Here is a 14220-nt window from a genome sequence, read left to right on the forward strand (position 1 = left end):
TATATTGGTGGGGTGGCCCCTGGCGTTTGGTGGCCCTGTGCAGTTGCACAGCTTGAACATGCCTAAATCCGGCCCTGGCTGAGGTAAGAAGAACAAAGTAACTTTTGCATTCATTGCCAGAGGAGTATTATTCATGCAGAAGAGAAGGCCGTGAAAAAAAGATACAATATGCATTGCAAACACGTACAATTATCCATCAACGGCTATTTCACTGACGGACAAAGGAAGGACAAGACTCTATTAATAGCATTAACTAACTTCAGTTCTCTACAATAAAGAAAATCTCACACCAATAAACAGCAAAAGCTAGCGCCAAATTGAACACGCAAGAGTCAGTGAAGAGATGAAGAAGCGCAGCATAGACCAGTGTCATACAATTACAGTAGATATAATAACGGAATACATCGGAAATGTAACTAGGAGCACCAGTCATTGCGTTACTTATTCAGCCAAGATTTACAAAGATACAACAACAATACTTATACTACTATAGAGATATAGTACACACACTTTTTCTTTTTGGGTAGCCACTCACCAAGACCCACGACCTCGACGCCAAGCAGGTCCAACAGGTCCTGCTCCCGGTCCAAAATGTCTGCCCAACGGTGGGTCAGCTGGTGGTGGGTACGCCGGATACCGGAGCAGCGGAAGACTGCCCGGCGCACCTTCACCCACCGCCGGAGACGCTCCTCAATATGCTGGTAGCCGGAGCCGGGCCTGCCACCTGCTGCCAACATCAAGGGGAGGTGGCGCTGGATAAAAAAAACAAGGGCAGCCACCTCCTCCTCCCCAAAAAGTTGGCGGGGCCTCACCCCTTGGGGGCGCATTCTGCCGCAAGGCAGCCTAGTTTTTTGGGGCACTGGCGCCTTGCCCTTTGAGCCGCCGCTGCTGCTGGCGCCCTTGACCATGGTTCTGGGTGGAGGGTAGAAGAAAACTAAAAGTTCAAGACAAAAAGGTAGGGGAAAGAAGAAGCAAGGTAAAAGAACAAGAAGGAAGTAAAAAGCAATAGAAAAGTTGTAAAAGTAGAAATAAAATGAAAAATATAAACCTAGGCACAGAGAGAAATAGGTAATAACTAAAGAAAGTTAGAAAAAGTGGGTAAAAAGACAAGGATTAAAGAGATTTTAACAGGATGCAAAAGTAGGCCCAAAACCATAGCCAGAGTGTGTGATCCACAAGATGGCTGCGCCCATCGCGACCGCATGGGTAGGTTCGCGCGATATTTAGCGCGATCACGCACTTTTGTAGTGCGAACGAGAAGATGAGTTCCCGAACATGTCTTGCACAACGCGACCACGTTAATTGTGACCCGGAACAGGAAATAAGGGAACGCAAGCAGGCGGGACAAACCTCTGTGGTAATTTAGCGCGCTAGCCATCCCGAGCATGCAGGCAACGCCCCGAACACGCGCACCGCGCTCCCGAAGACGAAAAACGGCGCGCGAACGGGCCCAGCAAGCAACTCCGCATGCTTGCGGAGCTACGCGTAGTTCGCGGAGTGCAACTACGTCTTCGCGGAGCTCCGCGGAGTCCGACTCCGCGAACTACGCCCAGGGTTAGTTAAAAGGTATACATTTCCAAAATGTTTCCATAAGTTTTAATTTGATTGGGCCTGACACCCATAGTAGAGATGTCTTCTACTAAACCACTAATGCTAATAATTGAAATCCCACTGGTGATTGTAAACATTTCTAGACATTCCACAAATCGTTCTTGTGAATACTTTTCGTTTAATAACTTTTATTTCAGCTGTATGCTGCGTATGAAACTACAGACACTACAACACAGTAATTTCCTCTGCATCCCTTTACTCAATTGGCATTGACCTTTATACCATGATGTAATACCATGTACGGCTTTACCACATGGTTTTAGCCTATGGCAATCACTGTGTAGTTTTGTTTTTGTGCCATTTGACCAATCTTCACAAAACTTTCTCAAAAAAATTTACATTATTCAGATCCTTCCTGGAAAGGTTTTATGTAATCTGCAAAGTGGAGGCCGAAGAAAAGACATTCAGGAAAACCACCTTTCCCCCAAGCAATTTCCATAGGTAAAAGTGAATAGCTATACAGATAAAACAACTGAAGAGAATTACACCAATTTGACAGAAAGCCAGTCATTTACCCAGAAAGCGAGTTTTTATAATGTGGTGTAAATCTGTTCAGGTTAAGTTTAGTAAATTAATAAATCATAGCAATATAGGAGAGGATGTGGTGCAGCGACTAGAACTGCACAACATCCTGTGAATTCTAAGCAAATCCCTCATAGCCTGATTATGAGTTTGGTGGTGCAGGACCACCGCACTGCCAAACCCGTGTGCACACTGCCCACCATATTATGACTTTTATAGTTACTGGCCGCGGGTTCTTTGGCGTTCTCATGGCAGTGACTATGAAATAGGCACCGCTATGGGAAAGTCAAGGGCAGTACTTGCATGGCATGGACAGGCGCAGTCCATGCTGTGCAGGTCCTGGGGTACATGCACATGGGGGGGCACAACATGTGCCCCCCAAAATGCACCCCTTGTCTCAAAGGCATCAGGGGGCCCTGTAGGGCCCCCTTTTTTCTTCTCTGCCTCAGTTTTCATGGAGAAGGAACTGCAATGAAAACCGTGGCAAAGGGGCAACTTGTTATATGCTTGGTGGGACAGCAGCAGTCTTGCCAAGCATATTTTGGCTTAAAACAACTACGCCACCACCACAAATCTCTGATCCCCGGCATTTGGGGTGGTACAATGGTAGTCTGACTGTCCTTGTTGTAATACGACAGTCAGAAGACTACGCCAGACTCGTAATCAGGCATGCCTATGGACAGCACCTGGATACGCTCATGGGTGATAAACCACGCTATATAGTCATACTGACTTTATCTCTGTAGTAAAGGATAAGGTTTCCATAGGAAATGGATTTCTTGATTTACAAAGAACTTTGGTGCCATTTGGTGAATCTTCACAATAATTTCCAGGAAAAAGATTAAGCCAACTCAGCTACTTCCTGGTGGGGACTTAGAAGAAAGGGGGGGGGGGCGGCAAAACATTTTTCCATAGGAAATTTGAACAGCAATCCAGCCATATCTGCAGTACAGAATGACACCAAATTTGGCCGAAATCTAAAGCTTTACTCAGAAACTGTATGTTTGTGATTTGGTATAGATATGTTCACTGTTTTTGAGAAGCTAAGGTTCAAAATGTATTTCTATAGAGAGACAAGGTAGCCATGGCTCAAGGGGTTTCCGTGTGTTTATTTGAGGGGGAACGGCCCTGGGGATCCAATCCATCCGGCCACAGTAAATAACTTTTTTATGGAATCGGAAAGGGGGGCATGCAGCTCCCTGAATCATGTAATAGCCCCAGGGAAACCATCCCCTGGAGCCCCGAGAAATTAAAATATTTTCTAAGGGGAGGGGTCAAGCGCCCACACCTCCATGAGTTATTCCTTGAAATAAATATTTGTGGAGGGGCGTGTTGTGTCCCATCGCCCAAGACACTGTGGTTATGTGCCTGGGAGAGCATTGTCAGGGAACAAAAACATAACTCCCTGCATGCACACTCCATGGGACAGGAACATGGTTTTACGTGCGCTCAGAGGGAGCAGAAACAAAAGCAGATCTCATTGGGTGAAAGCAAACCAACGGAGCAAGATCCCAACACAACTCAGAAATGGTACTGTTGGGGAGATGGCATGGCCCACAAGCATCTCCCCGAAGCCCCAAACAGCTCTCAGTAATGTGAGTGCCTCAGTTGCAACTGGGGCACCCACTTGAAAAACAAAAAGAACTGCCGCCTCCTGTAAGCACCCAGGATGGGTGCTGGTTGAGGGACTGGCATGGCTGCTTGGGCCATGAGCCTCCCCTCTGGCCCCATTGTTAGTTGTTGGTTCCCTGGTAGGACCCAGGCACCTATAAGATAAATGAGAAAACAAAAACTAGGGCACAAATATGAAATGAGCAGAACAGCAGCTCATTTCATGTTCACTGCTTCTGCCAGGTAGCACCCCATAATGCCCTGCAAGGGCTATTGACGTACATTTTACATTCTCGAATAATTGTTTTAAATGTTGTTGAGGACCACAACAAGTGCAACAAGCTTCAAGAACATTTTATACAAAGCTGAGGTAAGTTTATCCTATTTTTAATCACTGTAACTTGGATCCTTATGCTCTTCAGCTGGAACAACATCACTCCCCATATTCACGAGGTGAGTAGTTGTGCTTAACAAAACACTTGATTGATTGCAAAAATCCCATGTGTTTGATTCCATAGCTGCATTTTTTGTGGTCTGAAGAGAATAACAGAAAAAGGCTCAACATATGTTTCTGTTTGTTTTCAATCAAAATGCTTGATTAAAAAAATTTTGAGACAGTAAATAGTACTAATCATTCCTCTGTATGTACAAAGAAATATATTGGATGATTGTTATTCATATATTATTGTAATTATTTCCTGAAAAAGCCAAAGGTTTGCTTTATATATATGTTTATGTGCTGACCCCTTGATAAAGCCAATAGACCAGTCTTTTATGTTTTGTTGTTCTTGACCCTTTGATAAGCCAGTAGGTCTGTCTTTACTTAAATTAACATCTCTATATCTTGGTACATTTAAATAAAATGGAAAAATTCACTGACACAAACACAGATTACAATGACGTTTACTGAAAAAACTTAAACATTAAATTGGCGTTATAGTTAGATGATAATGTCAGTTAACATGTAATGTTGTAAACTAAATAACACATCGTAATTCAGTATTTATAGATAACGGAAGCAAGTAGAACTTTCACCTTGCTATGCACTGCTCATTAACTCACATATTACATCACTCATCACAGGTTCCATGACATCATTGATATAATCACTGATGACATTGGAAATAACATCTTTGATGACAACATTGTGCAGGGGTGAGAGTTATAGTTACTTCAGTTAACTATAACTGGTAAAATGTCAGTGTATATTAGTTTAAAATGGTCAGTTTTAACTGTGATTATCATCTAACTATAACGTCACAATAACCTCTGTTTTCTTAGTCAACATCTAGAGAGCTGTCAGGAGACCTTCCACCAGGAAGATTGCAAAATTCTGTGCAGCGCATTCAGGACAACAGTCAAGGTGGCCAGCGCGCTAATGTTTAAAGGATATGAAGTCCCAATTTGCAACTTATTTTTAAGACCTTTAGGGGTCCATTATGATGTCGAGTGGTGGCACCACCGCGGTGCTGGCGGGGCGGAAAAACACCTTTTTCCTCCCGCGAGCAGCGGAACTCACGTCTGCCATATTAGTATAGTAAAACATAGGTCATTTCCCGTCTGATGCGGAGCTACGAGCACAGCCATCAAAGTGCTCCCGGCACCACGGCGCTGGAAGCCAATGAAGCCTCACTGCCGTGCGGAATGACGTCCGCCCCGCTCAGAAAATTAGGATGGCCAAAACAAGCAGATGCACCACAGCGGAGACGCCGCCCAATCTGACACAGCGGAAACTTGACAGCGGAGCGCGATAGCAGAGCAGCGGTCATGATCCCCATGGACCCAGCCCTACATGTGCATCCGGTGATGTACCTGCTACAGTACTATCATCAAATGGGCCGCCGCGGACGCCGCCGCAGGTACGCAACTACACAAACACAACACACAGGCCGACCCAGGGTATCATTTCACTACAAACACCCTGCTGGGGGTCACAACACATCCACAAGTGCACCCACACATTACCCACCTGGCACTAAGTCACCCCTCTGCATCTGGGACACACATCGACCTCCAACTAGCAGCAACCTTCCGTTCTAGCCCACGTCAACGCTGTGGTCAACACATGCTCACAAAGCAGAAGGCAGGACCACTCCAAGTCATGGGCCTTGGCACAAAGACCACAGGTACACACCACCCCCAACCACACAGCAACACACCCCATCAGGTCACAAGCCAGGTGCCCATTCTGTGCACCCCATGCACACCAACAAGCACAGCAACAAGCAAGTACAATACACACCATGCACCACACAACAAACAACCAGGGACACAGCCACTGTAGGAGTGGCTGACAAGGAACACACAACACCAGTGCCAATAACACTAAAAGCTGCCAACACCTCCCAGCACAAACACACACAAACAAACACACACCCTGGGTGTAGGTTCAAACAGAACACACACACAGGGATGCCGGAACTGATGCGTGCATAAAGACAACACACAAACACCACAAGAACACACACAGAATGGCATCAGAAACAGACATACCCTGACAGCCAAACTGTGGAAGGGAAATGGGAGCACAAACACAACATGAGTGCACAACATCATCTCTCAAGAACAAATCACACACAACAGACCACAAATCACACAAGAAGGGCACCTGCACAGAACCACACTGCCACATCAAACCAACCACACATGCACACGAAAGCAAAAATCTACAAACACCACAGGACATCAGGGGATGCACATCAGTCAATGCCAAGGCCACATACACACACCACTGTATGTACAACAAGCAGCCAGTGCACAACAAGCACACAATACACACACAGACATGACTGATACAACCTCAACACACTCACCACAAATCAGTACAGCACAAATACAACAGCACACACAGGAAGTCAAGCAATACAACATCCTACACACATACATCTAACACAACAACAACAGGATGCACCACTCTGGGACACAAGAACACAACCATCTCCACCAGATATCTGGGCAGCACACACAGCTGTAGTGCACATGAAAAATCCACACTAGACAAATAGCACAAAATCATCACACATAAACCAGTTGGGCAAGGTCCAATGTGGAACAACACTCCAGGCCCAAGAACTGCACCAGATGGCACAGTTCCACAAACAAGTGAAGTGAAGGCACATACGCATGTAAACCAAGGGGATAGCTGACATTCAAGTCAACTGACTAGCATGGCAGTAGTGGACATGTAGGTGTTGTATCCTACTCATATAGAGGTAGTGCAGACCTACAATGGCCAGGCACAAGTGGCACACATAGGTGATGACAGTGCACCACATACACCATGCCATGCAGGAGGATAAAAGGCACCATGTGCCTGCAATGCATGACAAACACAAACACAATGCCAGTGAGGAGCAGCAGTGCCACACAAACACACTCCAGACACGTTGATCATCAAACTATCACAAAACTGAAGTGCAAGTCACACACATTTCACAAACATAATTGACAAAAAAACAAGGAAGAGTCACACAGAACTGCATGGACACACCAACCCACTGCACAGTGCACTCCAGACAACTCACACAACTGCATACAATCATTTACACAGGGCAGGACAATACAAACAACAGGCACACACCTCCTGGGTGAGACATGTTTGGCCATCACAATCCACGGGCACACACACATCCAAAACCACCACAAAGTCACAACCTTCACACTGCCCACCTCATCACCACCCAAGAGCACACATCACATGTAGTCCAGGGGACCATGACTGAGGGCTAACACAAAATGGCCATACACATATACAGCTGGGCACAGATACAGGAATAACACACATTCATCATGAGCTTGCCCAGCCTGCATGCAAACATGTGCACACCATCACACCCATGTCAGCTTTGGGCACCGTACCCTAAGCTGACCTGGCAACAACGTAGCCAACAATAGCAAACCACCACAAAGAGAATTGCATGACAGGCAAAAGATGCAACACAGATAACATAAGTGTCAGTGTCAGAATGGACTGAATACCCTGTTACCCCGTGTCTAAAAATGTGATGCGGGCAAACAGCTTGGTGATGTTGAAGTCACACATAGAGCATGGGGCACAGGCCACAAAATGCACAGCCCAAAATAACATTATTCTGCAAGGACACTGAGGAAACAGACAACAGGAGTAACTGTATTTATTGACATATTGAACAGATGTGACAGTAAACAACAGTAGACAAGAGCAAGGCACAAAATGCTGTTTAAATGCAATACAATCGTCACAGGCAAACTACAAACAGGAAGGCTAGTGTCCATGGCACAGGTGGGAGTCCAACACAGCAGAGCAGCAGGGCCAGTGTCCATTGCACAGGGGGGAGTCCAACACAGCAGAGCAGCATGGCCAGTGTCTATAGCACAGGTGAGAGCCCAACACAGCAGAGCAACAGGGCCAGTGTCCATGGCACAGGGAGGAGTCCAACACAGCAGAGCAGCAGGGCCAGCGTCTATGGCAAAGGTGAGAGCCCAACGCAGCAGAGCAACAGGGCCAGTGTCCATGGCACAGGGGGGAGTCCAACACAGCAGAGCAGCAGGGCCAGTGTCCATGGCACAGGGGGGAGTCTAACACAGCAGAGCAGCAGGGCCAGTGTCTATGGCACAGGTGAGAGCCCAACAAAGCAGAGTAACAGGTCCAGTGTCCATGGCACAAGGGGGAGTCCAACACAGCAGAACAGCAGGGCCAGTGTCTATGTCACAGGTGAGCCCAACACAACAGAGCAACTGGGCCAGTGTCCATGGCACAGGGTGAAGTCCAACACAGCAGAGCAGCAGGGTCAGTGTCTATGGCACAGGTGAGAGCCCAACACAGCAGAGCAACAGGGCCAGTGTCAACTACAGGGCACACAACAAGTACATGTGAAGCTGCACAGGCAAGGGCAGAGCAGCAGTGAGTGACAAGGCCAGTGGCCATGGAGAAGTGCAGAGTCAGGACATGAGAAGCTGCACACGCAAGGGCAGAGCAGCAGTGAGTGACAAGGCCAGTGGCCAGGGAGAAGTGAAGAGTCAGGGCATGAGAAGCTGCACGGGCAAGGGCAGAGCAGCAGTTAGTGACAAGGCCAGTGGCCAGGGAGAAGTGCAGTCAGGACATGAGACGCTGCACAGGCAAGGGCAGAGCAGCAGTGAGTGACAAGGCCAGTGGCCAGGGAGAAGTGCAGAGTCAGGACATGAGAAGCTGAACAGTGTGTGTGTGTGTGACTGTAGCCTCCCATGGCCAGCAACACCCCCAGGTGGCAAACAATGGCCAGGACTAGCACACCTGTATGAGAGATAGTTGTATGAAGGGGACTGCAACTCACATCTGTGCGTCATGCTGGTTTGGAGCTGGCTGTGTGTCGGGGACAGCAGGAGCACTTGACTGGGTAGACAGAGGCACAGATGATGTAGGCCTATCAGTGGTTTGGCAAGCTGGATGGCTGTTTGGACCAGGTGGTATAGTGGCACATGGAGGTGGAGTCATGCAGACCTGTGATACAGTGTGGGTGGGAGAGGTTGTAGGGGTGCCCTTCCACTTTTTGGGAATATGAAATGGCCTCCCTGTCTTGGGGTTAATGGGAACTGGTGCAGACACAACAGGCACACACACCAACAGTTCCGCATCAGGTGCAGACACTGGCACTCCCTTTGGTGATGTGCTGGATCCTGCGGAACGCTTTGTCTGGCTACGCCTCTGGACCAACTTTCCCTGTTTGCCCGGTGTCCCACCTACAGTGCCCTCCTTTGTGTGTTTGCCAGGTGTAGCACCTACAGAGCCCTCCTTTGCCTCCTTGCCAGGTGTCCCACCTACAGTGCCCTCCTTTGTGTGTTTGCCAGGTGTAGCACCTACAGTGTCCTCTTTTGCCTCCTTGCCAGGTGTCCCACCTTCAGTGCCCTCCTTTGTGTGTTTGTCAGGTGTAGCACACACAGTGCCCTCCTTTGTGTTTTTGCCAGGTGTAGAACCTACAGTGTACTCCTTTCCTTTGCCTCCTTGCCAGGTGTCCCACCTACAGTGCCCTCCTTTGTGAGTTTGCCAGGTGCAGCACCTACAGTGCCCTTCTTTGTGTGTTTGCCAGGTGTCCCACCTACAGTGCCCACTTCCACATGCTTCACTGGGCTTGGAGTTGACGTGGTGGGGGATGTTGCCCTGTGACCTTGCTAGGTGTACCCTTGCCAAACAACACCTCCTCAGTGGGCATAGACACTGCACGCCTACTTCTGCATGAGGTCTTAGGGACAGTAGAGTCCTTTGCTGGTGATGCCTCTGAGGCATGGGAGCCTGATGCCACCCTCACTGCTTCATCTGCCTTGCTCTTCCCCGACAGGCTCTTGTATATGCATTCTAAGGTGGCTCTGCTCTTCCTAGGGGATGGTGTCTGTGGTTGGGACCATTTGGGTTGTGTTTGCTGTGTGATCCTTGTGCTGTATCGTGTTTGTGATGCATGTGCACCGTGGTCCCTTGCATCTGATTTGGCCACTGACTGGGGAGTGTACAAAGGCACCTGAGCAGGAATGGGAGCATGTGCCTGGTGAAGGGCAGACATCACGGTGGAAGTCAAAGCCTGGACTGTATGGTATAGACCACCCAACTCACAGTGTATACCCCATGTATGCAACCACCTCGCCTAATTTCTTGTCATGCTCACTGAAGGATTGATCCGGGCAGTCTGGCCCACACAAAGCTAGTGCAGGAGCTCTACTGACTCTGCAGTGAGGGCAGCAGGGGGGACAGGTGCAGGCTCACGGTGCCATGTGTGAATGTATCTCGTCCCCTCTTACGGACATGGATACAGGCAGCACCAGAGGAAGTGGATGGGAGGCTGGCCACTGGCCGCTGTGTGGTAGATGATGACGCTGATTCACCATCCCCTGTGCCTAACAACAAAGATGCATCACCGCTGGCATCAGATGAAATAGTACTCTGTGTCTCAGGCACGGATTCCTCCTGCATACTTCAGTCCCCCTCAGATGCGCTGGTGAGCTCTGTTTCACTGTGCGGCTGTGGTGGTACTTTCGCCACCACTGGTTTCCAAGTCCGGTCCTCCGTGTCCAGAGTTGATTCTGCTTGAGAGAGAGAAACAGGGTTGTGTTAGTGTCAATATCTGGACAAACCAATCCAATCACTGCAGTACAAGAGATGCCCAAATCGACATGCTGAACAACACACCCTGCAATCACATAGCAGCACCACACTACATAGACCACTACAGTGCCTGTAACACTGAATCTCTGCCATGACTGAACCATGTTGAGGACACACACCACAACACCCTACCTGTGGATTAAGTGTACCAGACATACAACTTGACCAGCCCACACCTATGGGCCTGATGTGTGGACAACACTCATTGCTACAGACATACCTTCAGGGTACAGGAAGAGAAAACACCCCCCCCACCCCAATTAGGACATGACTGGACACAATGCCAAGTGGGCCATACCAAGCATCATTTGGTACTCAGGGCCACCTTGTTGTCAGATGTGCGGGTCTCAATGGTCATGGTGCATGCAAAGTATGCATACATGAACTCACACTCAGATAGTAGACCCTTCAGTTCCCACCGTTATAGATTCCTCACACTCTACCAATGCTGAAGTACCATGTGTATCTTTACACATCTGGCAATGAGGAAGAACATCATGGAGGGTCACCTTTGTGAGGGAATTTTGTCACAATGCATGACACTGGCACACATCCCAGCAGACACTCACATGACACAGCACAGCTCCACCACACGAACATCACATGGTCCCCCGCTGCAACAGGCTCTGTACACATGCATCCACTCCCAGCCACAGTCACCCTCCCCAAAATCTCACCCCTGCCTTCTTTCCGAGGCTACTTCAGACATGCATCCAGCTCAGGATGAGTCACTGCCAATATGCGGACCATCAGTGGAGTCATGTTGCGCCGTGCTAAACGCCCAGTGCGCGGTATCATATCCAATGTCATCTCAGCCACGCTTTTTGCAAGCCGACTGATGTTGTCCCACCTCTTGTGGCAGTGTGTGCGTTGTCTGTTGGAGACCCCCAGGGCTTGCACCTTTGCTGTAATGGCCCTCCACACGGCCTTACGCTGGTGTACCTTGAGCTGCAGGTATGGGTGAGAATAAGGGGAAATGATCACTCACACAGTGTCATGTACTAACATCTATCACCACAGTAGCAAGACACCTACTCATGACCATTTGTAAACTCCCAACATCATATACTGCAGGATACCTCACACGGGCACTCTGCATGGGCCAAAACCATGTGATTGCATGCTTTCATGAGGGCGTACAGGGTCACATATAATCACACACACATTCAGGATGACTGCACTGAACACCCTCAGTGGCTTGCAGACATCACCAGTCCCATGCATGTCTGCAAACTACATAGATCACATTCATACCTGTGTGTGTTTTGAAGCACTGTGTGCAGGCACTTGGCCGAGTCTCTGGGTTCACAGTGATTCAGCCAACAGTGGCACACAGAAACAATCTCACAAGCAATTCCTGTCCTGGCACCTACATGTCCAACATCCTTTGGCCCTTGATGGCTGATAATGTCACACACACCACTAACACATAGAACTACAGGCCGGTAAAACAGTGACATTGGGACACACACACTTCCTCGCCCTGGAGACAGCTTGTTTGTCAGTGTATGACACAACCCCACACCCTCAGGCCTATCATGCTGCAGCACAAGTACATGTATGACACCCCACCTGCCCTACAGCTACCTCGACAATGACTTACCACTACATTGGGGCCACCATACAGCCTTGGGTACTGTGCCAGCACCTCAACCACCAGGACATCCAGCTCCTCCCTTGTGAATGGACTGGCAAGGATCTTCTCTGTCCTTGCCATCCCTGTGGCCATGGAACACCTGTGTTGGAAGTGCCTGGGGAGGGGTCCCAGGCAGCATCAGGAGAGGGTCCAAGGCAGCAGGCACTCCAGGCAGGAGAGGGACCCAGGCAGCAGCAAGAGAGGGTCCCAGGCAGCAGTTGGAGAGGGTCCCAGGCAGCAGGCACTTCAGGCAGGAGAGGGTCCCAGGCAGCAGCAGGAGAGGGTCCCAGGCAGCAGGCACTTCAGGCAGGAGAGGGTCCCAGGCAGCAGCAGGAGAGGATCCCAGGCAGCAGGCACTTCAGGCAGGCGAGGGTCCAAGGCAGCAGAAGAAGAGGGTCCCAGGCAGCAGCAGGTGAGGGTCCCAGGCAGCAGACACTTCAGGCTAGAGAGCGTCCGAGGCAGCAGGCTCTGTGAGCAGTGGAAATGTGAGGCTCACTCCCACATATTTACAGCCCCCTGGGGTCGTTTCTAAGCTGCAAACCTGCAACAATTGGTTGTGTAGTTCTACCTCATTCAAATTCATCCAATGACTGCCTCCGCGGTGGCGGAGCAAGCATACCACGATTTTCAAAACTGCATCATGCCACCGCGATCATCGCTCCCATTGGCTGTAGGCAATGCTCCATGTCTGTGATGCACTGCAGGGTCCCGGGGTGCGTTACCACGATGGTGCATCGTTTAAATTCATCCAATGACCACCTCCACGGTGGCAGAGCAAGCATACCGCGATTTTCAAAACTGCATCATGCCACCGCGATCGTCGCTCCCATTGGCTGTAGGCAATGCTCCATGACGGTGATGCAACGCAGGCAGGGGCCAGGTGGTAGCTACCGCGATTTTGGCGGCGGAGCATGCCCACCGCCATCTACACATGTCCAAATGCCAATGGCTACTGCACGTGTGAAAGGGGTGGTGCTGGTGTCACACCGCCGGGGCCAGGCGGTAGCTACTGCGATTTGCGACGCGGAGCATGCTCACCGCCATCTAACCATGTCAATATGCCAATGGCTATCGCACTTGTGAAAGGGGTGGTGCTGGTGTCGCAGTGCCAGGGCCAGGCGGTAGCTACCACGATTTGGGCGGCGGAACATGCTCACCGCCATCTACACATGTCCATATGCCGATGGCTACCACAATTGTGAAAGGGGTGGTGCTGGTGTCGCACTGCCGGGGCCAGGCGGTAGCTACCGCGATTTGAGGCACATGCTATGGCAATGTCCATCGTGAACATTGCATCAGTAGACAGCAGCAATCTGGTTAAGGGTACATGATAGGGCACACAATGGCATCATCACATATGATACACAGGTGGACGCACGTTATGTATGAGAACCATTGGTCTGTGGTCGCTCCCATTTCACTTAGGCATTTGATGGTTGCTCATGCTACACAGTGTAAAGCTGGTGTGAAAAATGTGTTCGGAATCAATGTATTGTGTGTCAGTGCTTGGCTTGGCAATGCTTGTCCCCCTGTATGGTGTTGTCACTTACTTCTGCTTTCATTTTAAGCTCATTCACACTAGAGACATTTTTACTGCTACTGTCATCATTGTGTTTTGGATGTGTGCCAAGTTACATACATGTATTAATGTGTGACAGGTACAGCAGATGGGAATGAGACAGTCATGATCATCTTATACATGTTGTTGGATGGTACGGTACAAGGCGTA

This window comes from Lissotriton vulgaris, chromosome 2_1 (genome assembly GCF_964263255.1).
Source record: "Lissotriton vulgaris chromosome 2_1, aLisVul1.2, whole genome shotgun sequence".
NCBI lineage: Eukaryota > Metazoa > Chordata > Amphibia > Caudata > Salamandridae > Lissotriton > Lissotriton vulgaris.